The sequence below is a fragment of the Neofelis nebulosa genome, chromosome 2, assembly GCF_028018385.1.
Source record: "Neofelis nebulosa isolate mNeoNeb1 chromosome 2, mNeoNeb1.pri, whole genome shotgun sequence".
Taxonomy (NCBI): Eukaryota; Metazoa; Chordata; class Mammalia; order Carnivora; family Felidae; genus Neofelis; species Neofelis nebulosa.
In genome coordinates this window covers 54,073,119-54,080,733 of record NC_080783.1, presented here as the reverse complement: position 1 = coordinate 54,080,733, position 7,615 = coordinate 54,073,119, and positions in this window count along the sequence as shown.

The following is a 7,615-nucleotide window of genomic DNA, read 5'->3' as shown; positions in this document are numbered from 1 at the left end:
TGTTTTCCCTCTCTGCACTTTCAATCTGTCAGGAAGTCTTATAAGCTCTAACTTAAATATACCCTAAACCTGATGTCTTAGTCATCTTGGGCTGCAATAGCAAAATGACAGAAATTTATTTTTTGATAGTTCTGGAGGCTGGGAAATCCCAGATCAAGGTGCTGGTCAATTTCACTTCTGGTGAGGGCTCTCTTCCTGGCTTACAGAAGACCACCTTCTCACTGTGTTCTCACATAGCTGGGAGAGAAAGCTTTTATAAGGACACTATTCTTAGTGTATTAGGGCCCTATGACTTAATTTCCTCCTTATGGGCTTGATCTCCAAATACAGTTACTGAAAGTAACTGAAAGTTAGGGGCTTAATATATGAGTTTGGAGGACCACACTGACCACAACATCTGAGCACAACCATTTCAGGACTTTTTTTTTTTTTTTTTCAGTTTTTCTTCTGCCAAGAATATCATTCTCTCCAATCTTCTCAAGGCTACCACCTTTTCAATGTTCAAATCTCAGGGCAAACATCCCTTCCTGGAAAGTCCTCTCTGATCATTCTTTCAAAAGTAGTCACATAAATCCAGTTAACCACAGTCACTCCTGTCATTATCCTTGCTTTATTTTCTTCGTAACTCTTATCGCTACCTGAAGTACCAAGTTTATTCACTCATCAGATACTCCCACCAACTTTCCCAGGAGCAGCAGCCTTACCCATTCTCACCAGCACGCACAAGGTCAAGAGTAGGAGGCGCTCAGAAGGAATGAAAGGAACCTATCTCTTCCACAGCTCTTAGCAGCCAGACTCTTCCAGCTCTGGTCATCACTACGCCCCAGGAGAACAGTTCTAAGAACACTAGATACTGAATTTAAAACTGCTTCCTGACTGAATGAGTGAATGCATCTTTGAATTGTAATGTATTATCAGCCCCTCCATCTCAGCCCTAATTTTCTCCACATTCTTCATAATCTGTACAGCTCCTCCTAAAACATTCAGTTTTCTTCCCTTTCTTAATGACTGCATAACTTCCATACCCTGAATCTCCTCAGTGATTTTATATATGATTTAAAGAATAAGTGACTAAAACCATATTAAAAGTATAAGAAAATATATGATTTACTAATAGTCACTCTATCTAATTAGCTGTGTGCTCTGAGTTATTTCTATTTCCCTAACATTGAAATGGAAAGATGGGAAATACAGTATTTCTAATAAAACAAAGTTTGAAAGGAGTTATACTAGGCCAATCTTCCACTACTTTTCTTTTTTTTTTTTTTTTTTTTTTTTTTTAACATTTTATTTATTTTTGAGACAGGGAGAGACAGAGCATGAACAGGGGAGGGTCAGAGAGAGGGAGACACAGAATGTGAAACAGGCTCCAGGCTCTGAGCTGTCAGCACAGAGCCCGACGCGGGGCTCGAACTCACGGACCGCGAAATCATGACCTGAGCCAAAGTTGGCCGCTTAACCGACTGAGCCACCCAGGTGCCCCAACTACTTTTCTTATTTATACCTATATACACACACTTACACATATATAAGCACTCACTTTTTTCCTAATGAAAAACAGAATTGTTCTCTCTCTCTCTCTCTCTCTCTCTCTCTCTCTCTCTCTCTTCTATATGTCCATAACGCATGTAACAAAATACCCTGGTCATTTTTCTGGGCCATGTATATCAACCTTGTTCTGTATAAAGGTTGTGTTACATTCTATTGTGTGAACCCGTTTCTTTATTCCTGCTTCAAGAGATGGCACTGATCTCGTTTCATATGATTTGTTTTCACAAAGTCCTTTGTATGTGTGTGTTTACAGACTTGTGCAATTCTTTCTGTAGGCTAGATTCCTAATACTGAGATGGCTGTCTTAAGTGAAATGAACATTTTCGTTCTTGAACTCATGCACCTATTCACTTCTCAGCAACAATATGTAGCATTGCTCCCATCAGCTCAAAATGATCAAAATGTTATCAAACTTTTACATTTGTGTCAAACTGATAGATGTTATCTTGCAGTTTTAGTTTGCATGTATTTAATTATTAATCAGATAGAACATATTTACATATATCAGTTGGCTACTTTCACACTACAACTTTTATATATGATGTTGTATACACTAATTTCTGTATATATTAATATTTGAGAAGGCTTGTCATAGAACACGTGTAGAACTATTAAACATGGATAAAATGACATGTTGGGGGAGATTAAGCTTCTGTGTTGTATATAAGGCACGTGCCCACTTCACATATATATGCATTTCAATAAACAGCTATGGGATGCTTACTATGAACCAAGCACTCCTCTAAGCCTTTGGAGACAAAGATTAATATGATCCTGTCCCTAAACTTGCAGTATTTCCACATAATTAATTAAGCATACTAATAGGAGAAATTAAAATATAAAAATAACCAGCTCAATATTTCCATATAAAAAGTTGTAAATTTACAAAAACATTAGGATACAGACCAACAAATTACATCACCAATGGATATGCTAAGGCAAAATTTTTCTTGAGCAAAAAACATAGGACTAAGTTTACACCATAATAGGTAAATTGACTGCAGGTTAGCATTAAACACTTATTATGTTTATATAATAAGAATGTGTTGAAGTTTCAGTAGGTGAAAACAAATTTAATGTCCTTGGCAGTCAGGAGAATATGCATGAAGAGTTGGTGAATTGCCTCTCTCACTTCTTAAAACCTCTGCCTATAGATTTCTCTGAAGGTTTTACAAATGGCTAAATCCACTGGGACACTGCATTTGGTTTTCTCAGATGTATTCACTCCTTAAGGAGTCATAGTTTGTAATAAAATCATTCCAAATATTTTTTAAAAATGAGAGTGAGGACCACGTGCAATTCTCTGTAAAGCTGAGAAAAAAAAAATGCTCTCACTTTAGATAACTTATCAAACATTCTAAAACTGAAAATAATTTAGTTCAGGATTTTACACCCAACATCCCAGATGCCTGCACAGTTGGAAAAGTGAGGCTGGTCTGATTCTGGCACACAGTGGAGTTATTTATGAGACAAAATGCAATTTCCTTTCCCCTAAACTGCCCACAGATTATACAGGGTCTGGAGAGACTGCCCATTAGGGATGGGCCTTTGTCATCCAAACAGGACAGTAAAATTAGCTGAGGAGGGAGATAGCCTGGTCGGAGCCTTCCCATCTCTCCACAGGGCAGGCAGTCCTAGCCTTTCCATGAGAAGGTTTATTTTGTTGTTGTTTCCTTTCCAAGAAGACTTGAAATCATTGGGAGGCCGAGTGGATACCAAAGACTTCACGGGATGAGTTTGAACAAGGAGACGGGGAAAGAGGACACTGTGGAAGTGGAAGCATGTTCAGATCGGGGCTCAACCAGAGAGTCATTAAATGCTATTAGTGGGGTTTCTTCCCATGATTGGAGCTTTTTTGTTGCAGATACTTCCACCTTGGAGCAGCCTCAACATCCAGTACTCTAGCAGATCCGTTTAAGATGGGAGAAAAAGCAGGGTATGTGCTTTAGTCTGGGTATTTCTGTGGCATTTTGAGTTAGGGTCTTGGCACCACCTCACTGGCTCCAAGGGAGTCTCAAACTGTCTTAGGGACAAGACTCTGCTCCAGAGCCCCTTAGAAGAGGGCGAGAAAGTCAGACAGCCTCCCTGTGATGAGGCAAAGATTTATGCATCCTGGTTGGTATTCTGATTCCAGTGCAAGTGCTTTTGAAGGCTTGCTTCTAACAAATCAAGCTTTGGTGAATGCTGAACTCTTGACTCATAATGGAACTGATTACAGGTTGGAAGACCAATGGAAAACTCCCTGCAGTGGGTTGTATGTGTTTCCTGCCAAGAACGTCCAAGTCGTAACCTTAGGTACTTGTGAATGTGATTTTATTTGGAAAAAAAAAAGTTCTTTATAAATTTAAGGATCTCGAGACGACGTCATCTTAGATTCAGGGTAGGCCCTAAATTGAATGACTAATGTCCTTATAAGAAACAGACAATGACAAAACACAAAGACACAGGGGGAAAGGCCATGTGAAGATGGAGGCAGAGATTGGAATGGTGCATCTACAAGCCAAGGAACACCAAGGGTTGCTTGGCATCCGCCATCAGAAGCAAAGAGAGAGGCATGGAAGGGATTCTCAGAGCCTCCAGTTAGGGACCAACCCTGCAAATGCCTTGATTTCCGATATCTCAACTCTGGAAATGTGAAAGACTAAATTTCTATTGTTTGAAGCCATCCAGTGTATGGTGATTTGTTTTATCAGTCCTAGGAAAATAACACACATCACAATACAGATCCAAGGTGTAAGCGTGCTCTGTGTTGGGAGACTGCATTGGAACCCTATGGAAAGAGCCCTTTAGGAGCAAATTTGGGGAACGGCAGAGAGAACACAGGTTGGAGTCAGACAGAACTTGTTAGTTACTGCTGTGTGGACTTGGCAAGTCCTTCTAGGCTTTTGACTCTTTGTGTGAGACCAGGAAGGCAGCCTAGGAATACAGGATAGTCAGATAGCATAAGCCAGGAATATATTAGAGTTTACCAACACTGGCTGCATGTTAATAACACCTGGAAGGTTTTCAAAATATTGTTGACAAGGCCTCACCTACAAATAATTAAATCAGAGTCTCTGGGACTAAGCCATGGGCACTGATAATCTTTTAAACTCCCTAGGCACCACCTCCTACCCACTGGCATAGGTATTATCAAAAACCAGAAAGTAACAAGTGTTGGCAAGGATGTGGAAAAATTGGAACCCTTGTGAATTGCTGGTGCAAAATAGTATGCCACTTCTTAAAGCAACAAAACAACATAGAATTACCATATGATCCAGTGATCCCACTTCTAAGTATATACCCAAAAGAACTGAAAGCAAGAACTCAAACAGGTATCTGTACTCATGCTCATAGAATCATTACTCACAATAGCCGAAAAGTGGAAACAACCTTAATGTCCATCGTTGGATGAGTGGATAAACAAAATATGGTATATACACAGAATAAAATATTATTCAGCTTCAAAGAGGAAGGACATTGTGACACATGCCACAGCATGGATGAACCTTGAAGACACAATGCTAAGTAAAATAATACCAGACATAAAAGGACAAATATTGTATGATTCTACTTACATGAGGCACCTGCAATAATCAAATTTGTAGAAACAGTGGTGGTTTCCAAGGACTAAGGAAGAGAGGGAAGGAAAAAAGGGTATAAAATTTTAGTTTTAGAACATGAAAAAGTTCTGGAGATAGGTAGTGGCGATGGTTAAATACAACCATGTATTTAATGCCATTGAATTGTACACTTGGAAGTGGTTAAATGTTAAATTTTATGTTATGTATATTTTGACACAAATAAAAAAACAAAAAATGGATGTTAACACCTGTTGTGGTAATTATTTCACAACATATATAAATCAACCCATCATGCTGTATACCTTAAACTTACACAGTGATGTATATCAATAATTTCTTAATAAAACTAGGAGAAACACACACACACGCACACACACACATGCACACACACGCACAAACCCTTTTTGGGCAATGCTGATAGGCAGCATAATTGAGAAATAGGGATTAAACAGTGCCCAAGGTCTGAAGCAAAGGCAGGTCAGGCAAATTATGGAAGAGACCACCTTGGCAATGACCAGAGAGGATACTCTGGGAGACCCAGGACAGGGACTCGTGCCTGGGGCTGGGATGCTCAGTGTCAGTGGCAGGAACATAGTCACTGCAAGGGTGGGTCACCAAAGTCAAAGAAGGACGTCGTGCTAAATCAGAGTTCCTTCTCAGCACTCTGTATAGGGTAAAACTGGTCCCAACCAGGGGGCAAAACTGAGCTTGCAGGAGGGTGAAGGGGAAGGCACCAGACAGGTGACTCAGGAAATGGAGAGCCCAAAACCTGTCACAATCTCAAGTCTGCTTTGTTTTGTTACCATCTCAACTCCATAGATGTTCTTTGCATACAGAGAAACCCTGTGACATCTCAACTCTTAACCTCGTGGGTAGACCCTCACTCTGAACATCAGGCTGAGAGAGGTCTGGGAGCCTGTAAGCCTTGCATAAGTCTGACAGCTCGGTCTATCGATCTATTTCCAGCACAGAGTGGGTTGCAGGGAAGAGTTGAGCAAGGGTGCGTGGGTGCCGGGTGGGGGCGTACATGAATAGATGCTGATTCTGTTCACTTCAGTTTCAGAGGAAGCTGGTTCTGACCTTGTCCCCGGGTTTGGGCATGCACTCTCCTTGCAATATGTGTACTCCCGGCACTGTGTTTGGACTTTCTTCTTTTAAAAAGTGATAACAATACTGCCAAAAGCAAATGTCAGCCCTTTTGTGTGAAAAGATTTCATCAATTTTGTTAACAATGAAAGAAAATTTAGAATCTTCATTTTAGCTATTGTGCATATTTACTCTAACCTGGACCCATTTCTTCCCAGCATAACAGCTGCAGTCATGTTCGCTCTGGCCTTGCCTCTGCTCAGTTATGCTGTATCTGAGAGAGGATATAGCTCCTTAGCACACCTCATAAGGGAAACATGAGTGGGAAGCGGGGTGTCACCTGTCACATGCCATCCCTGTCACCTTCCCAGTAGCATTTCATGCATAGAAGGAAAGTATTTCACCTCTCCTGTTTTAATGCAGTTATCAAGAACAACTCTTACCACTTTCTTCAAATAAATGAAAATGGAGGTGGGGGAGGGGAAAGGATGATACATAGCTTTCTTTGTTTCTGGGAACTTTACAGTTCCGTTTGTACATAGATGGGGTTTAATTTAGTTAGTTCTGTCCTCAGGGGTAGAACAAGAACAGACCAAGGCTGGTCCAGGTTTGAGGACTGGGCAAGTGCTGACTCAGGTCCTGTGAGAGCTACCTTCTCCTTGTTTCAGTGTGGAACCAGACACCAGGATGTGCCAGATGAAGGGAACACAATGGTATAAGTAGATTTGGGTCCCAGGCCCCTTTGTTCTTCAGGAAGCATTCCCCAGATTTGGGGAATCTGTCCCCAGGTTTGGGCATGCACTCTCCTTGTAATATGTGCACTCCCAGCATTGCGTTTGGACTTTCTTCTTTTAAAAAGTGATAACAATACTGCCAAAAGCAAATGTCAGCCTTTGGTATGAAAAGATTTCACCAATTTTGTTAGCAATGAAAGACAATTTAGAGTCTTGCGGCCATGCAGAGAGAGGAATCCACCAGGTCAGAAGATCCCATATGTATGCTCACAGCCTTATACTTATACTTATAAAAGGGGATGGGTTGGGCGTGGGCTGCTGGGGTCTAGCAGCCTACATCACTCGGGCCTAATGTCCAGGTTCTAGATTTAGGATTTCTTTTCAACGTTTTTTTTTTTTTTTTTTTTTTTTATTTTTGGGACAGAGAGAGACAGAGCATGAACGGGGGAGGGGCAGAGAGAGAGGGAGACACAGAATCGGAAACAGGCTCCAGGCTCCGAGCCATCAGCCCAGAGCCTGACGCGGGGCTCAAACTCACGGACCGCGAGATCGTGACCTGGCTGAAGTCGGACGCTTAACCGACTGCGCCACCCAGGTGCCCCTAGATTTAGGATTTCTTGATGCATTGCAGCTATATTAAGGCCTGTGCTCCCCTTTGCTTCTTGTTGAGCCACAGGGTTT